Consider the following 16,283-nt stretch of genomic DNA (forward strand, 5'->3'; position numbering starts at 1 on the left):
TTTTTGAATGAAGAACGACAATGATTATAGTGAAACTAATCAAACTAGTATAACGTAACTGTATACAAAAACTATACAAATTTAGGTTAATAAGTAACAATATTCATCAAATAAAATATTAATACAAAAATGATGCACGTTAGGTTGATCGTCTATTGAGTAAAGTTAATGTCGGACCAGAACGGTTAAAGACCTGTATTTTTATCTGTACTAACACTAGCAATTGCAGAAACACAGAAAGAAATGCAGAGTGAAGCAGGCCTACATTTATCATTATCTCCTTATCAATATGCACATGATCAATAGCAGAAAAACAAGAATGGTTGTCTCATTTTTCAACGGCCTTGCATTGACTCTAAATGTCAGTGTTGATGCTGCAGTTGAAAGCGCAATTTTTTTAATTATCATTGATAAAAATGATGTTCCTGGAATAGAAATAATATATCATTTTCCACATAGGCTATTTACTGTTCGGGGTCAGGTTCAGCTGCAAAGCAGGAAGACAATGCACAGATGTATTGGTTAATTCAAATCATTATGGTAATTTTTAATTATGAGGCGGTACGTTATCTTGATATTGAGCAGCCCACGTATGAAGCACGGATATCACTGTCACATGTGCTCAGGATATCCAGATCACATTTTTGATGATCAGTAAAAGGATTCAATGCCAGTTTTTCCTTTTAATTATTATTATGCAGTCCTTGGAAAAACAAGACATTATACTTTGTTAAATAAACAGAGCTCAAGGTTATGATTCAATGCAAAACAAACAATAACATTATACTATTACTAAAAAAACAACATTAAAAACAAAGACAAAACTCCATCCAGCACATTCAGAAGGACAGCCAGTATCCTCATTGCCAGATGTCATGCATGGATGGCAAAGAAAACGGTACAAAGTAAAATCCCATAATATGCTTCCTTGATTTGATGGATCAACTCAATCCTCTGACAGCGCAGTTTTCTTTTCTTTTCTTTTTTTTAAACTGCACAAACCAATGCACATCCATTTAATTTCCTCTCCACGTGGGCTGGCCGCCTGTCCTGGAAAACCCAGGTAGATAAAGTCGCCAACTTTACACGCTGCAGAAATACTTCTTATAAGTTCCATCTGTGTGATCTGTTCGACTCATTTGCTTTGCTTTCATGTGGGACAATTCCTCAAACGTCTGATTCTCCACAGATATCACCAATTTATTAGTCCTTACTCAAGGCACCTTTGTGTAACATTGAGTTAATGAAAACTATGTGGTAAGAATTAATGCAATTTATATCTTTCTGAGGAAGAATTTGCAATTCACCAGCATCATGCAGTTGCCATTGTCATCGTGTTACAATAACATTAAACCACATTTGGGTTTCACAAAAAGTTTAAAAGACAACTTTTGTTTCTCAAAAAAATGCCAATCAACAGTTCCAGCACTCCAATGCTTTCAGACAAAAATAGTTAAAATGTTTGGGATTATTTGTTTGAAATGTCTTTTCACGGCAACAAGCATAACCATCAATCCTGGAAAAACCTGGCCGGGTTTTGGGTCTTCGCTAGAACCTCTTCGCTGATTCCTGTGTGCTTAAGTCCTGTCCTAAACATAAACAAGAAGTTGCAGCTTAAGCCCCCAATTGAACACTGACAGTATGCTCCTGTTTGTTGGTTTTTAGCAACAAGGTTCTGCACAAACACTGATCTATTTACATTTGGACTCCACAGATCTCTCAGATTCCTACGAAAACCAAATTGTATTCCAGTTTGTCAATATGACTACATGCAATACAGACCTTACACTGAATAAAAGACAAAGTTTCGACAACATATACTTAGGAATGGGCGATATTTTACCGTTCACGATATACTGTCAAAGAAATTCCCCACGGTAAGAATTTGTCATCTCGCGGTAAAAACGATAAATTCCCGTTGATGACGTTTTTTTGTAAAGCCTGATTTATGGTTCTGCGTTAAAATCGACGCAGAGCCTACGGCGTAGCGTACACGGCGACGCGCAACGTACGGTGCGTGTCGCCACGTACCCTACACCGTAGGCTCTGCGTCGATTTTAACGCAGAACCATATATCAGCCTTAACAAACTGGCGGAGGGCGGATCTGAGAGCGAGGAGCTCGTTGTTAAACGAGGCTCCAGCTCTGGAACTGGTTTGGATTTAAAAAGAGTGACGAGGAGCAAACATCCTCTATTATATGCAGAGTCTGCAAAAAAACAGTGAATGCAAAGTATGGCTATATTTTTTTGTTCTTCTAAATGTTGTCTTTTGTACTATTTTGTTACTCAACAGAAGGAAATGGTTGTTACATTTTGATGTAACGTTTGACTATTACGAAAAAAAATTGCAATAGTATCTAATTTGTGGTATGTTCCAACCACAGGTTAATTTGCACATTTTATTTATATTAGAAGAGATCATTACTGATTGGATTTTATTTTCAGTCAACTTTTATTTATTTGTCCTGTTTATTTATCAGGTTGTATTTTTTTCTACTTTGTGATTTTATAAGATAGAAAAACTTGAAGGACGATGGTACTTTTGATGTTTGCACTGTTATCCCACTGTTTAAGCCATACAGTTTGAATAAATATTGAATTTGTTCTTACATTTCAAACTTGTTTCATTTGAGTCATTACAGTTTTGCAGTACAGGTGTACTAATTTAATTGTTTTTTATTAATTCAATTTAATTGGTGTAGTTTAGTAGCATTTAGTATTCTTTTAGAGCAGTGTTTTTAGGGCTCCAAAGACTGAATGTGGTGATAGATTTATAGTTAAAAATGGAGTTGAATTGGTATTTTTTTTATTGTCATTTTTATCGTTATCGGGATAAATGCCAGAAATTATCATGATACATTTTTTAGTCCATACCGCCCATCCCTACATATACTATACCTATTAGTAACCTATTTAAACATACAATCACTTCATTGCATGGCATCATGTGTGTTCTTCCCTTGGAAGTAACCTTTTCCTTTTTTTTTTTTTTTTTAAAGATTTTTTTGGGCTCTAGTGGCCCTTTATTGAGATGCAGACTGGAAAGGGGTAGAGAGAGAACGGGGAAGACACGCAGCAAAGGTGCGCGGGCTGGATTCGAACCCGCGACCGCTGCAGGAGGAGGACTGTAGCCTCAGTATATGAGCCGCTGCTTAACCCACTGCGCCACCGAGCAGCCCAGGAAGTTACCTTTTCCTAATGATTTACTAAAGTAAGCAGTGGCGTTGGTGAAGTTTCACAGACTGAGGTAAAACTCAAACAAGTGATACAACCATATTTCGTCTTTGATATACTGTATTTATCATTTTAAAATGTCACAAACCATTTGTTGTATTTGAGTCATCTGTAAACTTTGTTCGGTTAGTTCTACAACCTCATTTATACCTCCAGTACTAAACTGGTCATCTTCATTATCTCTCCATGCGCCGTGCCATTAGTGAAGGCTGCTGACCCGGACCTTGGTCCTCTCTGTGTTCTGTTTCTGCACACTGGCATTCAGCCTAATGAGGCCTGCTAATGGCCCTTTCATGTCCGTGTGAGAGAAGCCTAGTACCCCGAGCAAACTGGAACGCATGTACAGTCTCTCAGTGCACGCTCACACGGACTACCACCATCCAAAGCTGTTTGGTTGATTAAAGGACAAGCATAACAAAAGCACGAGTAAATGATACAGAGCTCTGTCATTAATCATACAGTATCACAATCACTTTTTTGGGGGCGAAAGGGGTCTTGTTTTTATGTGGATGCATACATGAGTGTGATTGCACATGTTCACATACTAAATGCTGAACATGTAGACAGCCGTTGTTCCATCTCATCAGTTATCAGTAGTGATTGCTGCTGCACAAACCCAGCTTTTGATAAGCTTAGCAAAGCCACACATTCAGAGGAGATTGAGACACAAGGTTCAATTTAAAACCAAAAAGTCCAATTTTGACAACTATTTTCAAGACATTAGAAGATTCAAGTGATGATCACTTATTCATAGTAGCGACAAGACCAATCCTTTACATTTATCCAGGGAACCGCAGGAAGCCGACCGGTGCTGTGTAGGGGAAAGTTAGAAACCACGCTGTGATTTATTGGATTCAAAGACGGCCTTAGCTCGAGAAGCAGGTCGTAGAAGAGACGATGTCCAGATGTCTGGCAGGGTGCACGAAAACACAGAAGAGGATTTGAATAGATCTCTTCCCAGTCAGTATCCGACAGCCATGGCACCTTCAAACTGCGCACAAAATCCTTAGAAGGATGAAGGACTGCCAACACATGCAACCATGTGCTTGTGTCTTTAAAAATAATTTTAATGGCAAATTAAGGTCCACGGCACAGACAAAACAAAAAACAAAAACCAGGTTATTGGATTATTAGTCTGAATATTTTAATCTTTCATGGAATTTGGTAGAATCTTCAAGGTATAATTTTTAGCAGACAGGTCTTCAAACTCATTATTTTGAACACGCTGCATTATAATTTCACTATACTTGTCAAAAGAATGTCAGGAGCCAGGAAAAAAACAAAAATGGTAAATCGATTTAAAAAAAAAAAAACTTTTGTCCTTTTCTTGTCCAAACGTGACCAATGAAAGTCTTTGGTCACACCGACGAGGCAGAAATGGAGTCCCCACCCGCTGGTTTTTGTGTTCTTTCAATAAAAATTCAAGGAATACAATTACTTAAAAAAACAAAATCCTATTGTAATCCAATATTTAAGACACAAACACAAGTATTTCATGTGCCATTAGGCTCTCACTCCCCAGCTGCTTGAGAAACATTTAACCTGGAAGAATAATTAGCACCTTTTCAGAGCTTCTTATGTAACCCACTCTACTTATGTCTGAGCTCTAATCCTCCGCTGTCAACATGCTGTTACAAATGCCAAGACTGTGAAAAGAGAAGCTGCACCATACTGATGTAAAACTATTCTAAATGATCCATAAAAATACCTAACGGCCCTCACTAAAAGAATGAACAACATAACAAAAGTTAGTCGGTGAAATATAGCAGAAAGGAAGGATAAAGCCCCATGAAGGTTTATAGGGAGACTCGGGATACTTGTGAAATTCACAACGCATCAAATTCTCTGTAGATCTCCCTCCAAAAAGTTATTCCGTAACACTGTAAGCAGCTGTGTTCTTTTGCCATCTTTTCTCACGTTCTGACCATCCTAAATCCATCTTCATTGTTTTAGGTACAGTTCTCTATCAAGTCTCAGCTGCTTGCTCTTCACACTCTGCAGTCATGGGGATCGTAAGCCTCAGTTTTCCTCGCCCACATTATGCAGCTCTTTGGAAAACAGGGATACAGACTGGCAGAGTCACTGTATCAAATCTGTTTGTCGGTTAAACCGTTTTCAAAGTGGAGCCTGGATGAGGCCTGCCCTTACTTTAGCAGCTGCAGCTGCTGTTCACCAAACCTGGCTTGAGAGTTTCCTCGCACCGGCGTCCCGTGAGATTTCACAGTGCAAAATAAGTGCAAAAGTTCCTCATTTGCACGGAGAAGTTCACACATTGGCCATTAAAGCGTGTGACTATCATCACACCAACGGTCTTAACAAGTGTGGGCTTCAAGCTGTTGACGTTGATGGTGTCATTTTCCACGAGGAGAACTGATCACCAGCAAGTGTGGCTCGATCTGTAAAAACAGAAATTTGGCCAGTTTGCTGATCTGAAGCATTCAGGTGTTTGTAAACACAAAGATGAGGAAGAGGGATGTCAGCAATCTGAGAGAAGCAACCGTTGCCGCCCCTCAGTCTGAGAAGGTCATTTACAAACCATTTGACTCCATCGCTCTACATTATAAGGGATTATTTCATAAACTTCATGCATTCTTCATCTGAGGTTGAATTTATTTCCTTAAGGACCAGGGGCCTCATTTATAAAAGAGTGTGTAGGATTCATACTAAAAGTGCACATAAACCCAAAAGCCGAAAATGGCGGGCGCAAAAAAAAAAATCCGGATTTATAAAACCGTGTGCACGCACACTTGCACGCAATGTTCGCTTTATAAATCAAAGTCCAGCTGGAAGGTTGCGCAGGTGAATTTGCCTCAGGTCCCGCCCTCTACACGCCCACTTCATACCATAAATGGGCAATGCAAAGTAGTATTTGCATATGAATGAGCCTGCTGAGCATGCGCAGCGGCTTCCTGCAGCCTGTTTCTGCTGCGTGTCAGGATGAATGAGACGTGTCGAGCCACCGTGCCACTGAATTTCACGGAGACTGAGAACGAAATGTTGTGGATGAGGGGGAGGCCAGGAAAACGACATTATTTGGTGGTCACAGTAAAAGTAGAAAAAGTATATAAATAGTATAAAATAAAGAGAGTGAGTGGCACGGCGCAATTTCCATTGGGGACAGTGGGGACATGTCCCCCCCACTTTTTACAGTTTAAAAACTAGCGGTAGGCTCAGCCTGTGATTGCAAATCATCAAGACACTGTGCGAAGGCGATGCGAAGACGGCCCGGCAGCCCCGCTCCCCCTCCCCTCTCCCCTCAGTGCTGCTCAAGGCTGATTTATGGTTCCGTGCCACACCAACGCGGAGCCTACGGCGTAGGTGCGCGTCGACGCGTACCCTACGGCGTAGGCTCTGCGTCGTTTTAATGCGGAACCATAATTTAGGCTTACGCCCGCGCGTAAAACTCATTATATATATTTAAAAAAATCTGAGTCCCTTGAGGGGCTCCGTAGAGTGGTCGGCACTCATTTGTTCTGTCCTCAGTCACTCTACGGTTGGAAGCGGTGGGTGAAGAGGAGGTTCCCGGCGTGTCCTGAACCGCAGCTGCAGCATCAGCAGCAGCAGCAGCCCCAGAGTCCTGACTGACGCTGAGCTTCAAACACAGAGGGACACGATCAGCGCTATTATATTATAAGTCTGATATGTGATGACATTAAGAGTATGAGATGAATCTGGCTTCATTTCACCACCTCACCGCCTGCGTCGCCAGTTCCCCATATCTTACGACTGTTCCTACGGGAGGGTCGGGGTTGGCGTAGGGATACGCACATTTTTCGGTTAGTTTTTTCTTTTTAAATCCCAACCTTTGCGTAGAAGGTGGCTTGCGTATCTTTCAAGCCCCGTTTTGTGCGCAAGCAAGCTTTATAAACGAGGCCCCTGATGATTTTAACTATGTCGCACCACATAAAGACTCAGATCATTAAAAGAGGATCTACATTCTTGATCGCAAAACTGTCATATGCTAGTGATGTGGCAGGTTATTTTTGAGCCAAGTATCTTTGCAAAAGAAAGGCGGGGGGGGGGGTATTTGAAAAATCTTGAGCAACCTGGAAATCATCTGCACTAAAGGAAACTGAAAACATTTGGTAAAGGGGAAAAGCATGACCAAGTAGCAGGTCCTCGGCTATGACCATAAATCACACCGGGAACGATGCCTACCAGCAGGACAAAGGAAGAAATCAAATTAGTATCCATGCCAACAAACAGGCTACATTACAGTGCAGTTCAGTTTGGCCAAAGAGTGCTACAAACCAAAAGAAAGAAAGATAATATGAGAGAGAAAGGAGCAAATATTAAACACAGAAGATCTTTATGGGCTCATCTGGAAAAACTCTTCCCTTCTCCCTACTTCCCCATCTGCACTCTCGGATGTTTCAGTACGCTCAAGAAAAACACAAATATCAAACAATCTAGTAACCAGGACGTTTTTTTTTCCCTCTCCCATCTTTCTCTGCATCCATGCTTCTCTGTGCGTGAGCTGGCTTAAAAAGAGCCACCTGCACCTGATACAGACCTCGGAAAGCATTAACATTTAATCCTTGTTGTCAAAGCTTCACCACAGAAAGCCTCAACTTTTCAGTGGCTCTACTAACCACAGTTTAGTGAAGTAAAATCCAGTTTTTATTTCAGGTTTTTTTTTGTTTTTTTCTCCAAGAGTATGTGCAGCTTCGCATGAAGCTTACTGGGATCCAACAGTGTGGTAAAAGCTTGATAATGAAAGCTATAAATGGCTGTTACCATATCCCAAGCCTCAAAGCTCATAAAACTCCAACCCACACAGCCTGACAACAAAAACATGCTAGTTTCTTTATTTCCGTCTCCATTTCTTTGCCCTCCTTCACACTATAAAAGACAGCAGTGACCTGGGTAGCCATGGCACCGGCGAGTCACTAGAAAGACTCTGCCTTTTGTCTTATTCTGAGACTATGGAACAGATTTACTATGACTTTACGGTGAGGCGTAAACTCTGCTTTGGCATTGAGAAGTGGCCATCTGTCTTTATTAACAAGGTGCAATAGTACATTAGCACCTGAAAGGCAGGGACACTCCTCTTTGGAAATGGCCTTGTTAACATATGTTTTAATGGGATTTTCCCTTTCGGAGCACAGAAATCAAGGTGGTGATTATTTATATTGATTACAGCACGCTTGTTTGTGTGGCTTTGCACCCACAATCCACTGTTGATTGCACCGTAAGCACGTCGTAAATGTTAGCCTTTAAATAACTGACAGCTGCTGGAGAGACCCATAGGTGTTGTGATACTATGTTGGGCTGCCATCACGACATAATGATTGCTGAAGCCGGATCGTCGTCAGATGGGTGAAGGTGACTTAACTCAGCTCACTAAGATGACCTCAATACCTGCCGCACCGCAGCATAATGAACTAGTGATGTCCCGATCCGTGACGGGGACTCGGGGCTGATCACGTGATTTCTGAATCATCAAGGAGGAAATGATCCAATTTTTTTGTTTTGTTTCAATTTAGCCTAATTACATGATTTAATTAATCATTATATACATTACTTATTTACTGTCTAGAGATACGTTTCACCGTTAACAATTACAGTTCATGTCAGGCGGGGAGTAGGCGTAGCCTTCAAACTCAACGAGTAGCAGCTCACGAGATGTCATCAGTGTTGCCATCTTATACCCCTTTTCCACCAAACCGGTTCCAGGGATGGTTCTGGTTCTGGTTCTGGGCCAGTGCTGAGTTTGGAACCGGGCTTTCTGTTTCCACAGACAAAGAACTGGCTCTGGGCCACAAAAAGCGGTTCAAGATAGCACCAACTCTTTGCTGCTGGGCTACAGGAAAGAACCACTTATGTAAGTGGAGGGGACGGAGTTATTAAAGACCAACGGCAATAGCAAGACTGAAGACATTGGAGTGAAAATAGATGACATGAAATTAAATTTACTTTTGTATGTGGATGACATTGTTATCTTGGCAGAGAGGGAGGATGAGTTAAAGTCCCTGTTAGACATTGTGGATAACTGGTGTCGGAAATGGAGATTGTTAATCAATCAAGGAAAAACCCAAGTTATACATTTTAGAAAACTTGGAGTAAGTAGAAGCACTTTTAATTTTAATGTTGCAGTTGAACCTTTATGTTATACAAATATTTACAAATATCTTGGCTTCACCCTGGATGAACACTTACAGTTCAAAGAAGGTATTAATATCCTCGCTGATACGGCAGGCAGAGCGTTAGGTTCTATTGTAAGTAAAATGAAGAATTGTAAACATCTTAGTTATACTACCTTTTCAAAGCTTTATGAGGCCTGTGTTTCTCCAATTCTTTTGTATGCAGCGGGGGTATGGGGGGGTAAATAGTTATCCAGAGTGAATGCTATTCAAAATCGGGCTATTCGATGTTTTTTAGGCGTGCACAAATTTACTCCTGTGCTGGCTTTCCAAGATGATATGGGTTGGGAGCCGTGTTTAATCAAGCAGAAGGGGGAAATGCTTAGACTCTGGAATCGTCTGTCTTCTATGCCAGAGGCTAGAATAGCCAAAAAAGTTTTTAATTGGGATAAAACACATAACTATCCCTGGTGTCAAGGAATAAATGCTATCTTTAGTTAAACTGATCTACAACATATTTTTATAAATGGTCAGCGGTGTAATATTCAGTATGTGAAGCGTATGTTATTCTCCGAGTATAGAGAAAAATGGGCCAATGACATCTGGCATAAACCAAAACTTAGAGGTGGATGAAGAATATTTATTGTCCTGAACCTTATGCGACCTTACCCCTGGATGGATCAAAAAGATCATTATGTGCTCAGTTGCGAACTGGGATTCTCCCTCTGGCCATAGAAACAGGTAGGTATAACTCTGTTCCTGAACGGGAAAGATTATGTTGTGTTTGTGACCTGAATGTTATTGAGGATGAACTTCATTTTTTGTTTTATTGTCCATTATATGATGAAGCCAGGAAGTTGTTATTTCAGAAAATGCAAGATTTGAAACCTGAGTTGTTTTGGACTGAGGATGATGCTAAGTTGGAATGGTTTTTTAAAGAGGAGGTTTTCTCTATAGCTACCTTTATAAAGAGAGTCTGGAAACAGAGAAAGGACAAATTATATGAAAACTGAGAAAGGATCTGATCTGTAATGTAGTGGATAATATAATTTTGTGTTTGTGTTTTTGTTTGTACGCAGCTGATGTTTGTTTGCTGGCGTAGTGTATCTGTGTCTTGTAAGCCCTTATAGACTGGGCACCTTAGCAACAATTCATTCATTCATTCATTCATTCAGCAATAAGTGACAAATTAATCTAGATGCAGCAAAGCAGCAGTGGTCTGAGGAGGAGACCATCTGTCTTTTAGCGATGTGGTCCACGGAGGTGCTACGTGGACCAAGTCCATATTAGAGTAAATACGTTGTTGTGGCTTCAACTTTCACGCCAATGCAAACGCAGCGGCGTAACTAACGTTTGCAGCAACGTAATGACGTAGTGGCTCCCCTTAGCACCCGAGCTATGAAAAAACAAACTGGTTGTGAACCAGCACCAGCACTTACCCAGAACCTGCTCTGGAACCGGTTTGGCGAAAAGGGGTATTAGTGACTTTTTTGCATTATTTAGCGAATTTCAAGCCCTCTAGCGACTTTTTTTTTAGAAAAATAGACTATTTTCAGGTGTCATTGAAGACTCCTGTGGACTCTAAATTGAAGGCACTTATCGTTTTCACTCTCTGCTCCAGTGAGCAGCCCCGTACCTCCACCTCCCCCATACCAAGGTTTTGTCAGTCGGCTCGGTCATCTCTCCGCATCCAGACAGTTATTTTTTAGCAAGGGTGTTTTTTTTTTAAATCTCTCTCACCACTTTATTCTTCTCTCGTTCAGCATCCATTACAATTATATATAACTACCTTCTTACTGAGGAACTGGGAACACAAATGTCTACAATTGTGAAATATATTAAATTGGACAGTGAATGCTGCTACATCAGCTTCTACTGTTTTAAAGTCAAGAATTGATTGTATGTTGTTTTGTTTTGTTTTTTTTGTGGGTTGCCAAAGTATCAGACTGAGAATCTCCATCAGACGATACCCAAAATCCAAATCAAATGACTCGGAAGCAAAGAAAATGGGATCGGGACTTCCCTACAATGAAGCGCTTTGGTTGTTTTTTTTCTTCCCTTTTGCTTTGATTTATTGTTTAGTCATGGTTACTTATTTCATTTGAATGGGCACAACAAACATCAGTACAGATGTCATCGTTCACATTTGTATTCAGTATCTGCCCCCACTGTCCAGCCCTGTGATCCATGATAGAGACGATAGAGTAAATGAGGTTTTTTTTCTGATCCTTTCTCATTTAAAAAAAAAAAAGGACACACTAGAGACACTTATTTGATAGCGTGCATTTGCTCGGTGGATCACAGCACACAGCTGTGGTGGGCAGAGCACCCGTCTGCCTGTCCTCCCTCAAGGTGACTCTGAGCTGAAGTACTATAATCAACGGAATTTTTTTTAAAATAATTTCATAGTTCTCACAAAACATAATATTCTGTACTCGTTTATTCTGCACAAGTACTTCCTTCATGTCAACTACTAAGTCAAATTCCTTAAATTCACATGTTGCCCATCCTGCAATTGTACCTATTTGAATGGAGAAAAAGGTATTCAACTGGCAACCACAGCCCTCATCTTCTCAGGCCCCGTTGGGCAAAAACGGAGGCGTTTTCATGCGTTTTGGCCGTTCGTTTACACGAAAACGCAGCTCAAAGCCCCCAAAAACGATCATTTCTGAAAACTCCGGCCAAAGTGGAGATTTTCAAAAACTCAGTTTTCACGTTTGCGTCTAAACAGAGAAAACGGAGGAAAACGGAGATTTACGTCACATTATGCGACAGAAACGTCACCAGCAGCATCATGAGTGCGACCTGTGTTTACAATTTGTTTGGCCACCGTCAATATTTTATTTTATTTTACCTGTTTTAAATTCTCTCAGACTCTCGTTCCGTCTTGGAAGTAAAGCCTGAATTATGGTCCCGCGTTAAATCGACGCAGAGCCTACGGCGTAATACGCGGCGATGAGCGCCGTACGGTGCGCGTCGCCGCGTACCTTACGCCGTAGGCTCTGCGTTGGTGTAACGCGGAACCATAAATCCGCCTTTACTGGAAGTTACACGTGTCATTTGTTGATGTTTTTTCCAGGATTCTGATTGGCTGGCATGACGTTAACAGCGTTTTCATGCGAGTCCGTGTAAACGAGGATATTTTTGAAAACGGAGAGGGGAAAATATCCGTTTTTGTAAATACCCGGCTACGTGTAAACGTGGCCTCAGATGAAGTACATTTTTTCTCCTAAACAATGTCCTATTCTCAGCGGTACGATGTTGAAATAAGTGTTATTAAAACAGACTCTGCATGTATTATTTTGTTAACATTAAGGCAGAATAATTCGACTCTGTGTTTGTAACATGCCAATTTACCAACTGCAAACATAACAGCTGTCAAACAAAGTTAACAATAAAATGCTGCTTTTGTCTCAAAGTCAATAAAAGACAAAGAGGAAAGTGAGTGCTTATGTTTTTGAACCCGACATCTGAAGCCAAAATCCCTGTACTTAAAGTAATTAGCAGTGTTGTCTTCTTTTCTCTTCTTTGTTGTTCTAACACTTCAAACAAGCTGCATGCACCAGGCAAAATACCAGGTAGCACTATTATAAACAAAGACCAAAGCAAAGTCTGACAGGTTGTGTGGGAGGATGACTTGAGTTAACTCAATTTACCGTAAAAGGAAAGTTGACAACTGAAAAGAAGTTTCAATGTTAAAATGATCAGTAATGAATTGATGAACAGAATAAAAGGAAAGTCTACTCGATTCAATTAAGGCCAAAATCCCCTTTAAATCCATCATACCAGGGGACTGAACCACTACACTTCGTTTAAACCCAGCAAAACATAAATGTGTAAGGAGGAAAACCTATTGTGCTTCTTCACTCAGGTCTTTTAACGTCATCAATTCTGGAAAATGCTCCTAATCAAGCCTACTCATCACATGTTGTGACACATCATCCCACTTTTGTATATTTCCTTGCCTCAGAGTAAAGTTTAAAAATACAAATTTAGAATTGTTTTGTACCAAAACATTGGTCTTTACAGCTTTGTCTCACATCAGTTTGGTCTGGTCATCACTTAATAACGCGGAAACAAACACGCAACATTCTCAACAGCTCCGGGCTCGACTACTGTAACAGCGTGCTCATCAGTATCCCCAACAAACACCTCCGGAAACTTCAATTCATTCAGAACTGTGCTGCCCGAACTCTGATGAAAACTCGCAAATACGACCATATCACCCCTATTCTCCAGAACCTACACTGGCTTCCCATAACCGCAAGAATTCAATACAAGATTGCCCTCATCACCCACCTCTGCATCTACAGCAATGCCCCTCAATACCTCAAAGACCTCCTGACCCCTCACTCATCCACCCGGAACCTCCGCTCACAAAACACCAACCTCCTCTGTCAGCCGACTCCGCTCCATGGGAGACCGAGCCTTCTGCTCTGCTGCCCCCACATCTGGAACTGCCACCCTGAACACCCACTGTAAATGACCTTTAATATGAGTTTTTCTGTAAATGTGTTTTTGTGTGTGTTTTCTTATTGGCGTTGTTTGGAGCCAGGCTTTTATTTTGTTATACTGTATATTAATACCGATATTAAGTGCTTTTATTTTGAAGGCGTCTCGCTAGGGCTGGGCGATATGGACCAAAAGTCATATCTCGATATTTTCTAGCTGAATGGCGATACTCGAGATTTATCGATATTTTTTCTGTGCCATAATTGGGGTTTCCCCCAAAGCATTATAGCATAGCATCTCTGTTAGCTTCATTTTTTTCTGAGGCAAACAGTTTTAATACAAAGCCTCGTGCCAAATGTCACACAGGTTCCTTTATTAACAGAGGTCTGCACAATATCAAAATGTATAAAACAAATGAAATAAAAATAAACTGCCTGCATATATAGAATAAAAATGCTTCTTGAATAAAATAAAACAAATATCCCTTTCCTGCATAACAATTAAATTAAAATACACTGTGCAATTAATACAATGTAGACAGTAACAGGCAGACTTTTCTACTGAGGTTGACAGTTGTGCAAATAACAAAACATTTGTGCAAATCTCAAATAAAACATTCAAGTCAATTTGTCACAAAATAAGCTATATCAAAATCATAAAAAAAAAAAAAAAAAAAAAATGTCCCTCTTTATAAACGATATTGTCTCGTACCATATCGCGTTTGAAAATATATTGATATATATTAAAATCTCGATATATCGCCCAGCCCTACGTCTCACCGAGAACTTGTAAACATCCAGCGCTTCGGTGTTTAACGGTTAAAGTTTTAACGGCTGTAGAAAAGTTTTCTGCAAGACTAAACGAGTGTCAGGAGTGCTAAAGTGTGCCTAACCGACACAAAAAGCACCTGGCTGATAAGGGGCACAAGGTTTGTTTTCTTTGTACATTTTATGCCGTATTTATGTATATATTGAGTTTGGTTATCTGTTATTGTCATGTATTGTGGTTAACGGTAGCCTTTTTGCCGACCCAGTGAGCTGCTGTGTCGGTCTGTATTTGAGTTGGATGTATGTATGTAGTAAGAGTAACTTTGTTTTATTTTATTCCTTTTATAGCTCTTACGGTGTGTTTGCAGTGTGTTTACTTCGAAGGAATAAAAACATTGTGAACCATGAGTTAGAGAGTCAACCGTCATCAGTTGGGGATGTTACACCCACATCTGGAACTGCCTCCCTGAACACCTACGTCCACGTCTGTGGACACTTTTAAAAAGGGGCTGAAAACTTTTCTGTTCAGGAAGTTTTCCCTGGTCTTTTATAGAGGTTTTTTTTTGTCTGTGCTTTTACTTCTGGTTTTTTATGTATCTTGATTTTATTCCTTTTTGTTTATTTTGTATCTGTAGCACTTTGAGATTATTTTATGAAAAGTGCGTTACAAATAAAATGTATTATTATTATTATTAACAGCTGTTATTTAAAAATAACACACATTTGTTTTCGTCTCAAAAGGAAATTCCAGAGTTAAAACACCCCTTGACCTAATACTGGATGGACAGGAATGTAAACTTTCATGAGGGAGCAAAACATTTGACGCACAACGTTTTGGAGCCTTGTCAGAGGTTTAAAATTATTTATTGTGACGTACGCAGTTTGCCCTCTGGGATGACATTAATGGCCATTTTGCTGCAAACACATGCTCCGCTCCATCTCTAACGAAGATTTAAACTCCTTACTACCGGATAAAAGTTCTGCAGCTATCCTTAACTCTGGTATTTTCCTGTAGGTGAGATGATCGCCACATGTGTTAAGTGGTCACTTTATAACCAAACACATGAGGACGGTTTGTGTCCAGCTATTTAGGCTAAGCCATCTCAAAGGCAGGACACAACAAAGCCAATCGGTCACAAGATGTCAAGGAAGACTGACAAGTGTATGTTTAATAGTCGTGAGAACGGGGGAACAGTGCACAGGGGTTCCTCGGTAAATGCTGCAATAGGGGATGCGAGGGCAGGAGGATTAAGGCTGCAGACAGCCAACCCTGTCACACTTTGACAGATGTGAAATGTTGCACCTCCCAAAGCGAAAAGGTCTTTGAATAAAAGGCCTATTGCTATGCTCTCTGAGCAGTGCACTCAACCTCACAACTTTAAACCAAAGACAGGGTCAGACCGTTGCTTGACAACCAGCATTTGGGGCTTTTCCTGGCAAAATAAAACAATTAAGTGAAAGAGCTGGATCTCCTTGGGTTTCACCTTTCCCACCCTTGTATTTGTCACCAACCATGCTTCTTTACAAGTATTTCATCTCCAACCTCTACCTTTCCCTCTGTTTTTAGTCATCTTTGACACTTTCGTTTGCCTTAACGGCTCGCATCTTTCATTTTCCCTGGCTTACTACCACATTTCTGCCCTATTTACACATTTTCTCACTGCTAATAAATAACCAAACTGTTACTCTCAAATTAACAACATGTCCATCTCAAATCTGCCCCTTTACAAATTATACAAGCTCCGGG

The 16,283-nt window shown here is 40.4% G+C and overlaps 1 protein-coding gene across 3 annotated transcripts in view; it reads right to left on the reverse strand.

Annotated features, from left to right (window-relative positions):
* Nucleotides 1-16,283, reverse strand: part of sipa1l1 (signal-induced proliferation-associated 1 like 1) — a 112,374-nt gene that overhangs the window by 72,930 nt on the left and 23,161 nt on the right. The gene's annotated exons all lie outside the window — the stretch shown is intronic.

The sequence above is a fragment of the Cololabis saira genome, chromosome 18, assembly GCF_033807715.1.
Source record: "Cololabis saira isolate AMF1-May2022 chromosome 18, fColSai1.1, whole genome shotgun sequence".
NCBI lineage: Eukaryota > Metazoa > Chordata > Actinopteri > Beloniformes > Belonidae > Cololabis > Cololabis saira.